Genomic DNA, 20180 nt, shown 5'->3' with positions numbered 1-20180 from the left:
TTTATAGGGTCAGCTAGGAAATAATAGAATTTTTAGAGCTGGAATGTGCCCTTACTAATCAAATCTTCTCTTGAAATTTTAATTATTCATTATATCTCATTCCTCCACTGAATGAAGTTATTTTGAGTAAAACACAAATTCTAATGTGAATAAAAATACGAATTTGAAATTGAATAGAAATAAACTCCTTTAGCACAGTGACCTAAATTTTTTTAAAAATTAAGAACTCACGAAAGCAGAATTTTAAATCACTTGCCCCAACTTTGAACTTGTTAAAATACAGACACTATACAGACCATCCCCAAATTCTGATGGATTGGCCTGTGATTTTACGACTTTACAGCGGTTCAAAAGAGATAACACATTCAGTAGAAACTGTACTTCAAATGTTGAATTTTGGTCTTTTCCCTGGGCTAGTGGTAAAAGGTACAATACTCTCATATCCATAGCTGCAACTCCCAGTCAGTCACGCAATCACAAGGGTAATGTACTTAATGTACTTAAAACCATTTAATGTACTTAAAACCATTCTGTATCCAGACAACCTCCTTTTTTTTCACTTTCAGTACAGTAGTCAATAAAGTACATGAGATATTCAACACTTTGTTATAAAATAGGCTTTGTGTTAGATGATTTTGCCCAAGTGTAGGCTAATGTAATTGTTCTGAGCATGTTTAAGGTAGGCTAGGCTACGCTATGCTGTTCAGCAGGTTAGGTGTATTAAGTGCCTTTTCAACTTAATGATATTTTCATCTTATGATAGGTTTATTGGGACATAACCCCGTCATCAGTAGAGGAAGATCTGTGCTAAAAACACCCCTTTTCTGATGTTGCTTGTCAAATTATTGTACATGTCACCATTTACTTAACAATGTGAGAGATATCAAGCAAAACGTTTAACACTCAAATTATATTGTAGCATGCCAGGGCCACCCAAATATACTGTTTATCCCTGAGTCCTGCATCATTCAATGGAATACAACCTTCTTCAGCTATGCCTACTCCATTTTATCCTATCCTGCTGTCCCACATCCATCATGTCCTATTTCTGTCTCACCCATCATCAGAGGTGCCCTCACTTACAACTGCACTTCCTTACCCTTCACTTCTGAAATCAAGTTCTCCTACATGTTTAAGCAGTTTACATAAACTCTCTCTTCTTACCCTAATTAAAACCTGGATCTCCCCCGAGTATACGATTTTCTCTATAGAATTTCTATAATTATAAAAGCTACTGTAATCCAGGTTACCTAGGGCTGTATCCTATCCCTACATAAGGAGTCTATACACACTTGGACAGGAAACAGTAAAAGGGATTGATCTTGTGATTTCTCAAACTATAGGCATATACTCATTACCACACTCACAATGTGGGTGTTTGATGATGATGATGATGATGATGATGTTAGCTGACCAGGAAGGAAAGGAGATACTTCTCCTCTGCATGTTCTTAATACCTCCTCATCCATCTTTCCTAAAGAGAATTCACATTATATCCCAAGGACAGATTAAGCTATTCTTTATGCAAAGCTATACAGAGTCCAAGAATGGGAATTTTATTAGCAAAAACAACTTGATGCAGATACCTGGGTATCGCGTACCACACATTCTCCTGGAATGCCCAATTGCATCCTGAAACAGTGACTAAATTCCTATTCCCTTTGTGTATCTTGTAAATTTCACAGCCCCCTGTCATTCATTTTCAAAGGTTTTTCTTCTCCATTAGGTGTCTGCCAGTATGCAGTGGAGATGGAGGAGTCTTGGTCTCACTGTTGGTTGGGGATATGAGGCCTTCCACTTCAGGGTGCCGCTCTCAACAAAATCTTTCGCAAATCCACCAGTGGGTTTTCCTTTTATCTCATTTGCTGAAATTTGGTCACAGGGTCTCTTTTAGGTACAATACAGCCTAAAAACCCAGTATACTGCAAAGAGGATCAGGACTCCACGTGTGGTTTAGAGCAATGATATTTTACCACATGAGAACATTTTATCACATGAAAACATTGCCATCCTCCACAAGTGGGGGGGTTCTAGTAGCAAGGAAGAAGGTAGAAATAGATACTCCATAAACCACTATGTTTCCTAGTCAGTGACTACAAATTACTCATTGTGAAAAAACTTAATGTTAAAACTCATAGAAAAGAAGAAAAAACTAGAAAGTTATATATTGTTCTTTATGGATGAATATCAGTGTTCTCACGTTTTATTTCTTCAGTGTATTATGTAATACTTTCATGAAATTTATGAAACGTGGTAAAATTTTTCTAACAGGATGAAACCCTAAGGAACAATGATAGAGTAGAAAGTTCTTATTAAACAAATGTTCATCAATTTCATCAAAGAAATTGCCAAGCCTTTGGTGACTATCTACCAAGGCCATCTATTCCATATTTGAATATGAGCAGCATATTTCTTATACTTAACCAAGTGAAAACATGGTAATGGCTATATAGCTATGCATAAAATACAATGTATATATATTTTGTTGGAAGGTAGGAGGACCTCTTAGAAACAGTGATGAGATTGAATTATAAGCACTGTAAAAAATAACTCTCATTTTTTTACTCCGAAAGAATAAGAAGGGGAGGGCTTCCCTGGTGGCGCAGTGGTTGAGAGTCCGCCTGCCGATGCCGGGGACACGGGTTCATGCCCCGGTCCGGGAAGATCCCACATGCTGCAGAGCGGCTAGGCCCGTGAGTCATAGCTGCTGAGCCTGCGCGTCCGGAGCCTGTGCTCCGCAATGGGAGAGGCCACAACAGTGAGAGGCCCGCGTACCGCAAAAAAAAAAAAAAAAAAAAAAAAAGAATAAGAAGGGGGAAAAAATGTGCTATTGTAAGATTAAGGTGAGTCTCACAAATGGCAGAAAGGCACTGACATTGATTTTTGATAAGGAATCGAGAGACCACAGAAATACCACCTCTCCCACATTCTCCAGAAAATCTCAGTCTGACAGCCACCAGATGAAGCAAGTATACTAAGAAATAGGAAATAGGATGTTATGCTCTCTTCACCACATCTTCAAAAAGTCATTCCATAGGAAAAAAAAATCATTATATAAAGTTACAGGAATCACATGGAAAAACAAATTAAATGAGAAACCTCATATTTTACAATATCATCATTATGTTTATTCATTTAAATCCCTTTAACTCTCAGTTAACTCCATGATTTGATATATTCCATTTCTTTGGGAGCTATTACAGCTAATGGAAAGATAATTTTCTAGTATTAAACAATTGTACTAGAAAACAGCAAATGAATAAGTTATTATCACTATTTATAGAGTTTTTTAATATGCTAAAAATCTTTGAAAACAATAAAGGCTTCTCTGCCTAGTATTATTATTGCTGGGAGCAATTAGGTAAAGCATGGGAGGCCATATTCTCTTTTTAAAGTCTCTACACAGCTCTAAAGGTGAAAAGCATGTTTACAGAGAAACTACATAAAGTTTTTTAAGGTAAGATCTTTCATTCACTTATAGCCTTAAGTATATGGGTGATAGTAATGTATCTCACCACTCTGAATTAATCTAATCTAATCAACATACAATGACTAAAGTTGGCCATATGTTAATTAATTAAACTAAGCAACAATTTATAAATGGATGACTGAGGAATTCACCGAACAACAAAGTTGTAATCAAGAGATGCGTCCTACTACCAAATTTGAGTTGAAAATAGACAATATTATTAACATAATTTTAAAGTTATGAATAAAGGAATTTCTCAAAATAGAAAAGAAAATTTTTGAAGACTTGGGTAAGAGACATTGGGCCTGACCCAGAGTTACCCCACACTCCTTAGTAGAATCTGTCCTTCAGACACAACATTAGGGGCATATATCAGCAAGGCCTTGTCTACAGGGGAGAGGAGTACTCAAAGTTCTCTTGTCCAGGATAAATCACTTATTCTGACTATATACTCACTCAGAAAAATTCCAATTTTATTATTTGCCTTGAGGTGCCAATCGGTAGAGAACATTATAGCCTACAAACATCATAGCTAGTCTATATGGAAATAACATTTATCTTTTAAAAACAAACAAAAAATGGCATTCCTGTCTATGCCTTAGACTCCTGTGAATTTGGTGTAGTTTAGATAACTGACAATATATATGTATTCTGGTCCTACAAACCAGAACATGGTGACACTATCAGAAAACTTCCAGAGGGCTAGCTACCCTGTGCTGGCTGTACACCTCTTCCCTGCTCTTTCAAGCCCATTATCCTACACTGTCCTCTGAATAGGAAAATTGTGTCACTAATCTACTCTTAATGAAAGGTATCTAGTAATAGCTCCAGAATTTGAGGTAGATTCTGCTGAATCACTGATACATAGCTTTTACCAATAGAATATAAGTGAAACTCAATTTTGGGAGTAAAGGTAAAATTATGATTCTTCTACAGGAGAACCAAATCTATGGTTCTTCTACAGGAGAACGAATCTCTAGCTTTCTTAGTACCTACTGCCAACTCATTGGGTTACCGTCCCAGACATTATTCAGTAAGGAAGCCTCACTTGGCTGCCAGGGAAGACCTAGATTTCTGCGAAATGCTAGCAACATATCAATGAGACAATACCCCTTCTTATTCCCCCATGTATTCTTAAAATTTAATTATTGGCTTCTTCCTGTTGTTTTTCTTCTACTTTGACTATCAGCTACACTAATCATAATCATTGTTACATTGATTCGTATATGTCTTAGCAGAAATTCCAATAATCTATAGCAAAACACACAGCATTTTATGTCTGTACGATTACCTAAAAGTTTAGTTAACACTAATTAAGGCATTTGTTTTCCCTGTACCTGGTACAGATATACAGATTCGAATACAGGTCATTAAGTAACTTACAGAGACCGTTTAGTGAATGGATAAAGGGAAGGGTTTCTGATGTTCCTGAAACTTAACTCGCATTATGGCCTGTCCATATCACAATCAAAGCAATATTTGGGATAGTGAGCCAGCTGGAGGAGAACCAGACTTGAAATATAATAAACCCAGGAGGGGAGGCCCAGGACAGGAAGCTGGAAGCAGTATGGTGTTGGCTAATGCCACACTCAATCATCTGCTAGATTAAGTTTTGGCCAGGTTAGCTAGCTGCAGAAAAAATGTGAAGCAGAAACGTGCTCATTATAGAGGAGCAAGTTGACTAAAAACAGAGTAATACTATTTTGTAATTATCACCTTTTCCCCCAGCTGTTCCACGCCCCCAGCACACACATCTAATAATGAATGGATATGTGGTATGAAAGTCTTTGGTCACAAGACAGAGTCCAGGAAATGTGGCCCAGGAAAGAGTTCTAAAAGCAGATGCTTTGAAAATCTTCACTTTGCTTCTAAGGTGTATCGATGATGTCTTCCCCAAAGGACAAATTAAGATTCTCCTCCCAAATCCAAGAATCCTACTAGTTTACCAGAGATATTCTCTTTTTTCAGACAAAAAGAAATGTTTTAAAGTAATTACAGCTAAGAGGGGGAAAAAGTTCCAAGTTCTTCTATTCTGTCTCTGCAAATGTCTGTTTGCATTTATATTTTGTCTTCTAAAACTCTTGAAAATGCATGGTAAAATAAACAACCAGGCATAAAACATTTTAAAGTCAATACAATAAAAGCTGGTTGAGAGATGCTGCCCTCCTATACCTCTAAAACACAGTAGGATATCTACCTTGTTATATATTCAATCAAATATGTCACTGCATTTACAAGAGGAGAAAATGTATATTTCCTAGAGACAGAAGGATTTAGACTGGACATTTGTATTCATAGGGCACCATTGAAGAAGCGTTGGGCTTTTTTGGGAAAATGACTTACTTAAAGTAAGAGTCAGAAATTGGTGCTGTCTAAGGTTGCACACAGCCAGCTCTCTGTCCCTAAATTGCTGGAATTACATCTCTGCTTCCTCTGTCTTCTCATTCTGTAATTGGCCCTATAATTTAGTTTTGACCTGTTCCCTGCCTAGTACTCCATGCCTACTCTAGTAGTCTTCCACCATCTAAGGAACAAAGCCCTGTCCTGAACCCTACCCAGGGGGACCTCTGCCTACAGACAGGTCAGTTGTGCAATGATGACCACTGTCTCCTTGGCTCACAATATTCCCTGTTTTCTGATTTACTCACTACTGATGTAACTAGAAAATGATCTTTTTCTGCATTGCAAATTAGACTGCAACATTCCTCAAAAATGGAGCCCCCCAATTTATCACCCATTTCCCATCAGCATTTATATTGAGTTACTTCCTCTGTGTCAGTTCTTCACCACAGAACAGGTTTTGTGGTACCACCTAAACCTGTGCGGGCAGGTTTTTGGCTGTGTCCTGCTCTAGAAAGACAGTCAGTACTTGGCATGAATCAACCCAGAATGTGATATTGTGGTAGGCAGGATTCTAAAGATGCACCAACCCCCCAACAAGATTCTCATTTCCTGAATATTCAATCATTTATCTAGGCACTGTCAGCAGATGTAAAAAAGCTTATTACTCAGTTGACCTTCAAGCAAGAAGATTATCCTGGTTTATCAGGGTGGACTCCATATAACCCTATGAAGGAAAAGGTTAAAGGGTAAGTTTGAAAAATACATAAGAAGAGGAAGAAGAAAGATACAGCAGAAAGAGGAAGTCAGAGAAATTCTAAGCAGGAGAAGGGTTCAACTGCACATTGTTCCTGGCCCAGATGTAGGGCCCATGTGCAAGGACTGAGAAGGGTCTCTAGGAGCTATAGGCAAACCCCAGCTGACAGCTGGCAAGATAGCGGAGACCTTGGATCTATAACCACAGGAACTGGAGTCTGCCAACAACCTAAAAGATCTTAGAAGTGGATTCTTTCCCAGAAGTTCCAGATAAGATCCCAGATCACTGACATCTTGATTTCAGTTTTGTGAGACAAGACACAGAGCAAAGAAACCAATTAAGCCATCTGTAGAACTGTGAGACCATAAATTTGTATTGTTTTAATCCATTGGCTTTATGGTAATTTGTTTTGACAGCAATAGGAAACTACTTACAGATGTTCAATTCACTCATATAATTTATTTTGTGAAAAAGAAAAACAATTCTTAGGAAAAAGACACCTCTGGTTAAGGTTAACATCAATATTCTTTTTTATACACACAGTTGTGAGCTTATATTTCTTATAGTTCTCCCACGACTTTACTTGTAGAAGCGTTTTGTCACCAAACACGTCTTCATTCATTAGACATTTATTGAGTGTCTCCTCTGTCCAAAGGTCTTTGGCAGATATAAAGAATCCCTGCCTACGGTCTCATCCTTGTATGGAAGATGGGCTGACCCCTACAGGACAAAGCCTAACCAGCTCAACACAGCATACAGTGTTCAATCGTCTACCTTCTACCTATAGTTCTCTCCTTCCCCTTATGATCCAGCCAGACATGACACCAGCCTTTTTCTAAACCTCTGATTTCTTTTCATTCCTTTGAAACTTGGAATTTACAGTTCCATTACCTCAGGGTGGCTTTTCCCTCTGTCTGGAAGACTCCTCCCCCAGATAGCCAGATGTCTCTCTCACTCACCTTCTTCAAGTCTTTGCCGCATCTTATTATTTAAAATACCCCTATCCTGACCACTCTATTGAACATTGCAAACTACCATCACCTCCACAATCTGAATTGGCCTTATCCCTGCACAATTTCTATTCCATAACACTTAGCAACCTCCAACGTACTATATTATTCATTTGTTATATTCATTGGGTGTTATCTCTCTCTTTCCCTAATAAAATATAATGTCCACAAGAAAGTGACTTTTTAGCTGTCATGTTCACTGAGTTATCCCTAGCACCCAGAACACTGCCTCACTCACAATAAACAGACACTTTATAAATAGTGATAGATCATTGAATGAATCTTTTCTTTTTTTTTCCCAGTAGTTACATAGGAAATTTATTATCCCCAAGAAGTGGTAAAAACTGAACATACAAACAGATTTTTTTTCCTTTGTGTACGCATTTAGTTTTATCGTAACAAAGCAACCTGTACACTTCTAACGCTTAAAGTGAGCATCATGTTTCCTTTCCAGCAAAACAAAAAGAAAAAATTTTAAATAAACAGGAATAAAATTACAACAGAGAATGTCAATTGCAAATAAGATCCTACAGGTTCTGCTGCTTCTCCCATCGAATGGCAGGGCTCAAGTCATCATTAGGAGAGAATTTTATTTTAAAATTATCATCTGAAACTGCAAGGATGTCCATTAAACATCACAATTAAATATGCCAAAGGAGAAGCCATGTTGTCAAAATGCCCACTTAACCCACCCAAACATCTCAGACCCAACTTTAATGACCTTCTATAACCCCATTTTTTAAAGTATTTTCTTTCTTTTTCTAAACAAGAGAAAGTAGACAGATACATGCTGGTAAATGCTAACTGTCCATATTCACATAGAGACACAGTGTAATCTCTGAGCCCAAAATACAGAGAAAGGAGGAAAAAGCTAGAATTCTATGCACTACTACACAGGGGCCTAGCACCCTCCAGCTTCCAGCAGACCTAAGGGAGCAGAAGGGTCTTCTTTTTTCCCACAGAGCATGGTGGTGTTGATTCCACAAAGTTTTTGTTGAGACAGGAAGGGGTAAAAAAGAGTTTGGAACAGAAAAGGATAGAGATTCTTTTCCCACTGAATTCTGCTCAAGGTATTTCCCCCCAAAATAAGTTGTGAGCCATGGTATAAAAGAGAAAAGAGACCTCAAAAACAGGGTGACCGAGCACAAGAGGAGGAGAAAAAAAAAAAAAAAAAAAAGACTGTAACTTGCTCCCGGGGACTGGAGAAAATTTTAAAAAGAAGGTCAGAATCCATCAGTGTTCCATGAGTCATCTTCTCCTTCATCTTCCTCTCCTCCCTCCCCCTCAACATCATCTTCATCTTCTTCACCTTCATCCACATCCCCTTCTTTATCGATATCTTCCAATCCTTCTTCCTCTTCATCGTCATCTTCTTCTTTCCCTTCCTCATCATCCACGTCTGGAACCAAGTAGTACTGTCATGGATTTGGCCACATAGCATCTTTGATGACCTCTCGTAACTCATCTGCACCTGCATCAGGATGATCAGTAAGCCAGGTGAAGAAGCTTTCTGGTTCCTCATGCTGTCTCTTCCTGCTGGCTTTATTCTGCGTTTTGTCAGATCCTTTCTGGATTTCCATTTGATTTCAGTGGACTTCGAAGATGGATCACCACTCTCATTCAGATGAAATTCTTTGGAGAGAACTTTATCTTCGAAGTGAGGGTTTTCATCGAAATAAAAATCTATTCTGTAACCTGATTTAATATCTTCAAACTCTGTCACTTTGACTCTTGTCAAATAATGCAGCGCCTCTTCATTCTCCTCCCCAAGCAGTGCAGACACTTGTGGATGGTTAACAAATGTTGTTACCCCAAAATCTGGGCTTTGGGCGATCAGTTCTGACCTCTTCTGAAAAAATGGTTGGCGGAGTTTGTTATATTTCTGTTCTACTTTCAAAATCTCCTCACTGGTTTGTTCGTTAAGTCTGTCTGTTTCATTTTGTACTTCATCAATATGTTCAATTGCTTCTTGCTGTTCTTTTTCTTCCTTCGGCAACTTCAGAGAAGCAGGCATTTCCTCTGGCCTGGAGGCAGGAGTCCGTCGCGGTTTCTTCAGTTTCTTTGCTTGGGGTGGAAGTGAAGACTGGTTTTGGGGGCCAAAACCAGTCTGGGAGAAAAGCCAAGAATCCACCCAAGGGAAGAGGCTTGTACCAGGAGCTCTGAGAACTAAGGCTGCCCCAGGTGACAGAGGTTTAATTATCACAAACAGATTTGAGAAGTAAAGCATTTGCATCACCAGCCTTGCTTTAATATGTCTACTATAGTCTTGAAATTTTCCTGAGAAGGCAATTCTATGATCGATCTTTCTGGTTATTTCTCATTTTAAATCCTGATAGAGAAAAGCTGATCCACCTCTGACTTCCTTGCCCTTGCACGGTTCCATCAGAACCAATGCTTTTAAAAATCGAGGTCATCTGCCAGGTTTTGAGCTGTCTCCGACTCCTTTCCCACCCTTCTAAACTCTGTGATGCTGGAGCGGAGACTCTCACCGCATCTCTGCTTTGCCACCTGGCGCCTGTACAGACTCTGCCAATAGGAGGTTCCAGAGGGGAAGGGGAATGCTGAAAACCAAGAGCACATATTTTCAATAGTTATTTGTAGGGTGCACTTTGGGAGAGCCTGGTTGATGTCCACGAAAAGTGGAGAACTGACAGGTCCACAGGTCACCTTGCTAAGATCAGGAAGTGATCAGGGACTAGGACTTCACAATAGTCAAGTGTCTGGTATGCCCAACATTCTTCTAGGACTGATCCGGAAGTAAGGGAAGCATTGTTAGATAGGTTTTGGTGAAATAAAGGTCCACCTTACATATATAGGATGCTACCAAGAATGAATATCTTTCAAATTCTTGAAAGAGAACAGGATAGTTTATGATTCTCACTCACAGATTCCTTTCCCTGACTGTCCTTTTATGTTTCAATAAAGACATAAAAATTAATCCTTAATTAAATGCAATATTTATTACTTCTCTACTGCCACTCTTATTGGCTGTCAGTCTCCTTTTCGATAAACCTTTCAATCCATGATTGACATTTTTCCCCTTGTCTTTTTTTTAAAACTGTTTTAACCTCGGTATTCATATACCAGAAATGTAAGGATGAAAATTGTAAAGATTAGAGAAAACATTTTCTCTCTCATTACAAATACAAGTTGCTCCCTTTGAGGTTATTCTTTAGCATTTTATAATTGCTGAGTCATTTTTTGAAGTTGTCCTATAAGACAAAAAGTTTGCAAACAGCTACAAGCACCTATGAAGCCACATATGTCCCCCAACACATAAACCAAAGCCACAAATTGATATTTATAAAACTTCAAAAGTTTAAGAAGGTTCTTACATGTGACTTAAAAGTACTGATACCATGAGTGACAAGGAGCCAGTGTGCTCCCTGGTAAAGAAATTCTAGCTCATGCTGGCACTGAACATGGTGCTTGAACTCACCCACCATTTAGTAGGTTACAGCATGCCAACTTTACAGAGGAAAGGTTTACGAAGGAAAAGTTTCAGTCTCTCCTTCTTTAGCCTTCTGTATCTTGCCCAAAGCAGTTTTACCAAAGCCAAAGTCTTAAGGGCTGGGCTCAATTTCCCCATTTTAAATAGGGATCACAAATAAAACTGTCAACCAGTAAGAATAAATGTAGTGAGTAAGAATAAATGTAGTGAGCTTCTTGGCCAAAGTGGTAGACTTAGTTTGGCCAGCAATGCCAGAGCAAATACATCCATGGGGCTCATTCAAACTGGACAGATGCTGACTTGGTCCCAACAACAGCAAGTGGAAAAACTCAGTCCTCAATTCACCTCATTGTGGGTTTGCCTGTTTTAAGTTATGCCTCCTGCAACCTAAATAGCAGCTATTTCAAAAATGTTTTCGTCTCCCAAATCCTAAAATGGATCTAATCACATAGTTTCATACTTAAAAACACAACAAGCAAACATGACCAATTTTCCTTTAAAACTGGAGGCATAGCAGATAAACAAAGATAATTTGAAACCCAGCATGTTTAGGTATGAGGGATGAAGAAAACAGCAATTTATTTTTTGAAAAACAATGAAAATCATTTTTTTAAAGAACTTCCAATATGCCTGAGAAATTTCAACTTTAAAGGCAATCTCCACAGTCTAAAAAATCTATATTAGATATTTCAAAGAACACTCACAGTAGAACGATTGCTATGGCTACAAAGCATCTGACATTTGCATTTCCTAAGGTAATGGTTGGCAATACTCACTATTAGAATCACATGAAGAATTTTTTTAAAAAATTCAATGACCAGGTCTGACTTTTGACCAATTAAACTAGAATATCTGGGAGCAAGGTCTAGGTGATTTTAAAATCCAGCCAGGGCTGTAAACTGAGGAGGTCTACAAACATAAGGAAAGTAATAAGAATTGTGAGAAAAATGTTTTACACACTTGCCTGATGATCCGTGTCTCCTGGAATGCTTCTTAACACCTGTTGCATGCCAATCTCTGGGGAAAAGCTTGGGAAACGTATTTTTAAACAGGAACACAATAATCTTTATCATCAGGAGCCTGGTCTCCTGGAAGGAGAAATGCGAGTAACTATATACAGGTTTTAGCAGATATCCATGGAAGGCACTTAAGAACAAAATGTTATTTAAGCGGGCCTCCAAATCACCACTTGAGCCTTTTCCAGGTAAGGTTTAAGGTCTACATTAACTGAGGCACACTCTAGAGGAAGCTCAAGTTCCCCCTAATATTCTCATCGAACCCCCAAGGAAAAGGCCACGTGAAAAAGGTCGAGAGCAAGACGACATCCTCAGACATCTGGGCTACAGTGTTGGAGGACAGGGGGAGATTTTATAGGAAGAACTGAATTGAGGCAAATCCTCCTGTGTCACCTTCTTGTCTTCACATACAGTCACTCTCTTCACATCACACAGTGTGGTCTGTTCACAATCTTTTGTTGTGTTGAGCCAGAGCCTCGAGCACCTTGGAGCAGCAGGTGCCTCCAACTCCACAAAGCCTAATGATACATGTGATTGGTATCATGTACCATTTAATAGTACACTAAAACATAGTCGTTTTAAGTATCTGTTTGCATTTTACTCTTTTACTATTTGTTTTATTATTTTTACTATTTTATTTTTAGTAGTTTGTTTTACTATTTCCCTCTTGCAACACTGGGGTATTGCAGTATTCATTTAATATCTTCTAACAGACCATAACATAAAGAGGGCAAAGGCAGGTTTTCATGCTGCACCATTGAATTTCCGATATAATTTGCCCCGTGAGACCCCATGACATCAGTGGCAATGCCCAGTGGAACAACAGGGAAGCCTGTTGGGCACAGTAATTTCTCCAACAGGTTGGTGGGATACGACGATAGTACAAGCAGAACATGGTGATACAAGGAACCATGCGGCAAGGAATGCAGAAGATCATCTTAGGAACAAAGGGAGTCACCAATAGAATATTCAGACATAACAATTTGACTAGACTTAAGGTTCTATGAAGAAAGTGAAGGCCAAAGCCAGAAAGATTGGAGAGGTTGCCATACCCACATCTCTACCCAAAGACCAAGGAGGTGCAGAGATACTTAATCAAATTTTTTAAAAAGTAGGATGTAATAACATTTACACAACAATTCCAGTTGTGTTAGAGAAGTTTGGGTGCATATTTTAAAACTTTAATGACATAGAAGACAAGGTTAACAGTGTTTATCTCTGGGTAGTAGGATTATGAGTGATTTCAGGGATTTTTTTTTTGCTTAATTTTTTTTCTAAATATTCTACAATGAATATTTTTGTGATAAGACAAAGTATTCAAGTTATAAAATATTATGATTGTTCAAAATTTATTGTATACTATATATTTGTGGTTTAAGGAAGTCAAGTTCTCAAGTCTCATCATTTATTGGTTTAACCCATTCTCATAGCAACAAGTTGCTAAAGAAATAAATATGTATATAATAGAACTCAAATTATACCTCAGTCCTACGTGGTAGAGGAATAACTGTGTTCGTGATTAAAATGCAAAAATACTGCAGTATAATTTTTGTGGTCAAATACAAATATTCTTCAATAATTATTCATTGTATTGACTAATATTATACTTTTTCACTCTAACTTTATTCTGCTACTCTAGACTGTGTCATGAGGCATCAGTACTGTCAACATCATCAACTGTGAATAAATGCAAGACTCAGGCTGTTTAGTTCTGGGACGCAAATCCCAGCACTAGTTCAACTGTCCAGCATTCTCACCAACATAAGGGAGGGGGTCTCGTGAGACTAATTGTTTTAACTAAAATCAGACTTTTTAAACAGAGTAGAAAATCCATGGTTCTATTTGGTATCCCTTTAATAAAAAACAGAATTTTATAATATACTTGAGTACAATCCATCTCCGTTTATATTAAATTTAATGTATGACTTTTGATCTTAGTTAAAAACAATGTATTCAACTATTAATAAGGGTTCAAAATATCCAACTAGGAGAAGCAGAGGGCGACTGGCCCACCCACTCGAGCATGGAGAGCCTGCTGAGCTCTCAGGCCTGTCCACTGCCCTTCAAACCCCCCTCCAGGCCAAGTGGGTCCTTGGGGGCATAGGAAGGAGGCTGGGGAGATCAGAAGAGGCAGGGAGGAGGGGCCCTCCCAGACCCCAGACCGGAGGAGCGGGAGAGGAGAGGAAGGTGTTTGCACTGCTCAGTCAAGCCCAGGAAGCCTGCTGGGCTCCCAGGTGAGGTCCCTTACCCTCTGAGACCAGGGTGGGGAGCATGCCTGGGCCCCTTCTGTTCCTTGAGCCTAAGTCCCACCCCCACACCCCCCAGGGCCTATTCCAGCCCTGTGGGTCCTAAGCATTGGCCCCGCTCACCACCCAAACCTTGTCCTTGCTTAGGCCTCACCCTCCACAGCCACAGCCTTCTGCCCCCTTTTCTTTTTTCTATTTTTCTTTTCTCTCCTCCTCTTTTTCACTACTGTGGTACTGATGTACCTCCTGGTTGTTGATTCACCTATATATATTTTTTACATTCTTTCTAACATATCTGTTGGTTGCCTAGTCTAATTGTATTTTTTACTTTGTTATTGTTCTTTTGTTTTTTTTGCCACCCCATGTGGGTTGTGGGATTTTGGTTCATAAGCCCAGGGTCAGGCCGAAGTTCCTGCAATGGGAGCTCCGAGTCTGAACCACTGGACAAACAGAGAACCTCAGACCCCAGAGAATATTCATCAGAGTGGGGTCTCATGGAGTCCCTCATCTCAGCTCCAAGACCCAGCTCTACCCAATAGCCTACAAACTCCAGTGTTGGAAGCCTCAGGCCAAACAACCAGTAAGACAGAAACACAATTCCACTAAAAAAAAATAAAAAGAGAGACAGCAAAAAAATATGTCACAGATGAAGGAGCAGGGTAAAAACCTACAAAACCAAATAAAGGAAGAGGAAATAGGCAATCTACCTCAAAAAGAATTCACAGCAATAATAGTAAAGATGATCCAGAACCTCAGAAATAAAAAGGAAGAATGGATTAAGAAAACACAAGAAATGTTTAACAAAGATCTAGAAGAAGTAAAGAACAAACGAACAGAGAGGAACAACACAATAACTGAAATGAAAACTACACTAGAGAGAATCAATAACAGAATAACTGAGGCAGAAGAACGAAGAAGTGAGCTGGAAGACAATATGGTGGAAATAACAGCCAAGGAGCAGAATAAAGAAAAAAGAATGAAAAGACTTGAAGACAATATCAGAGACCTCTGGGAAAACACTAAATGCACCAACATTCGAATTATAGGGGTCTCAGAAGAAGAGAAAAAGAAAGGGTCTGAGAAAATATTTGAAGAGATTATAGTTGAAAACTTCCTTAACATGGGAAACGAAGTAGTCACCAAAGTCCAGGAAGCACAGAGGGTCCCATACAGGATAAACCCTAGGAAAAACACACCAAGACACATATTACTCAAACTAACAAAAATTAAATTCAAAGAAAAAATATTAAAAGCAGCAAGGGAAAAGCAAAAAATAACATACAAAGGAATCCCCATAAGGTTACCAGCAGATTTTTCAGTGGAAACTCTGTAGGCTAGAAGGAAGTGGCAGGATATACTTAAAGTGATGAAAGAGAAAAACATACAACCAAGATTACTCTACTCAGCAAGGATATCATTCAGATTCTATGGAGAAGTCAAAAGCTTTTCAGACAAACAAAAGCTAAGAGAATTCAGCACCACCAAAGCAGCTTTACAACAAAGGCTGAAGAAACTTCTCTAAACAGAAAACACAAGAAAAGAAAAAGACCCACAAAAACAAACCCAAAACAATTAAGAAAATGGTAATAGGAACATACATATCGATAATAACCTTGAATGTAAATGGATTAAATGCCCAACCAAAGGACACAGACTGGCTGAATGGATACAAAAACAAGACCCATATATATGATGTGTGCAAGAGACCCACTTCAGACCTAGGGACACATACAGACTGAAAGTGAAGGGATGGAAAAAGATATTCATGCAAATGGAAATCAAAAGAAAGTCAGAGTAGCAATACTCATATCAGATAAAATAGACTTTAAAATAAAGACAGTTACAAGAGAGAAGGAGGGGCACTACGTAATGATCAAAGGATCAATCCAAGAAGAAGATATAACAATTATAAATGTTTATGCACCCAACATAAGAGCACCTCAATACATAAGGAAAATGCTAACAACCATGAAAGGAGAAATCTACAGTAACACAATAATAGTAGGAGACTTTAACACAACACTTACACCAATGTCATTCTTCACAGAATTATAACAAAAAATCTTACAATTAGTATGGAAACACAAAAGACCCTGAATAGCCAAAGCAATCTTGAGAAAGAGAAGTGGAGTTGGAGGAATCAGGCTCCCCGACTTCAAACTATACCACAAAGCTACAGTAATCAAGACAGTATGGGGCTGGCATGAAAACACAAATATAGATTAATGGTACAGGATAAAATGCCCAGAGATAAACCCATGTACATATGGGCACCTAGTTTATGACTAGGTGGTAAGAACATACAATGGAGAAAAGACAGCCTCCTCAATAAGTGATGCAGGGGAAACTGGACAGCTACAGGTAAAAGAATGAAATTAGAACACTACCTAACACCATACACAAAAATAAACTCCAGATGGATTAAAGACCTAAATGTAAGACCAGACACTATAAAATTTTAGGGAAAACATAGGGAAAACGTATGTCAAACAATTTGACATAAAACACAGCAAGACCTTTTGTGAACCACTTCCTAGAGTAACAGAAATAAAAAGAAAAATAAACAAATGGGACTTAATTAAACTTAAAAGGCTTTGCACAGCAAAGGAAACCATAAACAAGATGAAAAGACAGCCGTCAAAATGGGAGAAAATATTCGCAAATGAAACAACAGACGAAGGATTAATCTCCAAAATATACAAACAGCTCATGCAGCTCAATATCAAATAAACAAACAATCCAGTTAAAATATGGGTGGAAGACGTAAATAGACATTTCACCAAGGAAGACATCCAGATGGACAAGAGACACACGAAAAGATGCTCAACATCACTAATTATTAGAGAAATCAAAACTACAATGAGGTATCACCTCACTCCAGTCAGAATGGCCATTATCAAAAAAGCTAGAAAAAATAAATGCTGGAAATGGTGTGGTGAAAAGGGAACCCTCCTCTACTGTTGGTGGGAATGTAAGTTTATACAACCACTATGGAAAACAGTATGGAGGTTCCTTAAAAAGCTAAAAATAGTTACCATATGACCCAGTAATCTCACTACTGGGCATATACCCTGAGAAAACCATAATTCAAAAAGACACATGTACCACAATGTTCACTGCAGCACTATTTACAATAGCCAGGACATGGAACCAACATAAATGTCCATTGACAGATGAATGGATAAAGAAGATGTGGCCCATATATACAGTGGAATATTATCAGCCATAAAAAGAAACGAAATTGCTTTATTTTAGTGAGGTGGATGGACATAGAGTCTGTCATACAGAGTGAAGTAAGTCAGGAGAGAAATAAATACTGTATGCTAACGCATATATATGAATCTTAAAAAAAAATGGTACTGATGAATCTAGTTACAGGGCAGGAATAAAGAGGTAGACAGAGAATGGACTTGATGACATGGGGTGGGAGGGCAAAGCTGGGGTGAAGTGAAAGTAGCATCGACATATATAGACTACTGAATGTAAAACAGTTGGCTGGTGGGAAACAGCAGCATAGCACAAGGGAGATCGGCTCGGTGCTCTGCAATGACCTAGAGGTGTGGGATAGGGAGGGTGGGAGGGAGGCTCAAGAGGAAGGGGATATGGGGACATGTGTCTGCATATGGCTGATTTGCTTTTTTGTGCAACAGAAACCAGTACGGTATTGTGAAGCAATTATACTCCAATAAAGTTCTATTTAAAATAATAATAATAAAAAAAGAAATATCCAACTATTTGTTACATGTAAGTGTTCCATACCAAAAAATGCCATATCATAAGGATTTTCTTTTTACTTCATATTTTCTCTTTGTTGAGCAAACACTGAAGTTTTTGTAGTCACTACCAAGATACATTTTAAGAGAGATGTAACAATACAGTGGTTGGATGACAGTACAGCCAGTAGAAAAAAACACCCATAACCCTCAGACCCCAGAATGGTGCACAGCAAAATGGGGAGATAAAGTTAGCATTTACCAGCATAGTATCATTAACTAATAATGACTAAATTTACAACTCTCCTCTCTTTCTGATGAGGTACACACTGTAATGAAATGACCTCATATCAGACCTGGTAGGATGGAATTGTCTATTGATTTAAGAAAAGTAGCTGATGAAAATTTAATTTAGCTAACTTTAGTAAATAGAGAGGTATATAAAAGCATATCCAAAATGTTGTCATCTGAAACTTTAAACTTTTAATATACAGCATGCACTTAATTATTCTGGTGATTGGTGATGCCTATTTTATAGATGTGTTTCCAGAATATTGTTTTAACCTCTATAATTCTGAAAAAGAGTTTCCAGGTTGGCATTCAAGAACAACATGTTCACAATCACCCCACAACAAAGTCATCATCATCATCAACATTATTGACATCATCCTAGCTGTAACAAATAAACTATAACCAGGAGTCACCATTTTTAATCTCACCTTTACCTTAAGTCATGGCTATGGTGTCCTCCTGCCATGTAAGGTTGGCCTCTTAAGAAATAATATCCAAAATTAGATATAACTGACAGTAAAATTCAGCTAAGACTTTAAAAAAGTATGTCATAAAAGTAACTTAAACTTTAAGAATATAAGAATACAATGAAAGAAACAATTTATACATTTTTTATTTTATATTGCTTATTGAAAAGAAAAATGTTATATTGAAGCCTCTTCCTCTATGACTTATTCAGTATCCTTGAACACTATCATTGCTAGTCTACTATTGTAAAATGTCTTCCATTAGAAAATAAGCTACTATGGATTTGAACATATAAAAATACTAGGTAGAATAAATTTACTTGTAGTACTGAGGAAAAAATGGAATGGTGTAACTAAAGAGGAAAAAAACATATAGAGATTCACTTACACTCAGTCATAAGCAATACATAATAGGTGGAAAATCACCGTTGCCAAAAGAACTGAATGTCCTGTGGCCATAAGAAATTTTATTGAGCTGCATTTTTAAGCAAAGCCTTCAGGCAAAATATGTACCCAGGAGGCATGTTCCAATTGTGATGGATACTTGGGTAGTGACTATAATGACAGGTGTTTGGAGAAAGACTACAGTTATAATCCAAAGCATAACAGACACCTGTGAAAATTGGTCTTATTAATCCTATATGAATATACAGATCACACTTCCCACTCAAACCATGCCCATAATTACAAAAATGAGAGGATAACAGAATATATTTATTATAAGGGGCTAGAATATAGCTGTGTTGAACATTGTTTAAACATTAATAAGAATTAATCTGTGTTAAGGGAACTGATGGGCAAGAAAGAGTCAACCAAGAATATATAGATGCAGGATCAACTGAAGCATAGCAATGACTAAAACACAGAATAATGAAAGAGTTAAAAAACAGGCACCACAAAGGAACCAGTATTCTGTTGACTCAGAGATATACATGGAAAAGTAGCATCTATTCGAGAAAACAGATAAAAAGTCAGTATCTATATACATAGAGAATCCTAAAGATGCTACCAGAAAACTACTAGGGCTAATCATTAATTAGGTAAAGTAGCAGGATACAAAATTAATGCACAGAAATCTCTTGCATTCCAATACACTAATGATGAAAAATCGGAAAGTCAAATTAAGAAAACACTCCCATTTACCATTGCAACAAAAAGAATAAAATATCTAGGAATAAACCTACCTAAGGAGACAAAAGACCTGTATGCAGAAAATTGTAAGACACTGATGAAATAAATTTAAAATGCTACAAACAGATGAAGAGATATACCATGTTCTTTGATTGGAAGAATCAACATTGTGAAAATGACTATACTACCTAAAGCAATCTACAGATTCAATGCAATAGCTATCAAACTACCAGTGGCATTTTTCACAGAACTAGAACAAAAAAAATTCACAATTTGTATGGAAACACAA

The 20180-nt window shown here is 37.9% G+C and overlaps 1 pseudogene; it reads right to left on the bottom strand.

The window, feature by feature from the left end:
* Window positions 1-8799: 8799 nt before the first annotated feature.
* Window positions 8800-9809, bottom strand: LOC101321847 (protein SET-like; annotated as a pseudogene).
* Between the last annotated feature and the right edge of the window lie 10371 nt (window positions 9810-20180).

This window comes from Tursiops truncatus, chromosome 4, assembly GCF_011762595.2.
Source record: "Tursiops truncatus isolate mTurTru1 chromosome 4, mTurTru1.mat.Y, whole genome shotgun sequence".
Classification (NCBI taxonomy): domain Eukaryota; kingdom Metazoa; phylum Chordata; class Mammalia; order Artiodactyla; family Delphinidae; genus Tursiops; species Tursiops truncatus.
The sequence above is the reverse complement of the archived record's forward strand: the minus strand, read 5'-3'. Positions and strand labels throughout refer to the sequence as shown.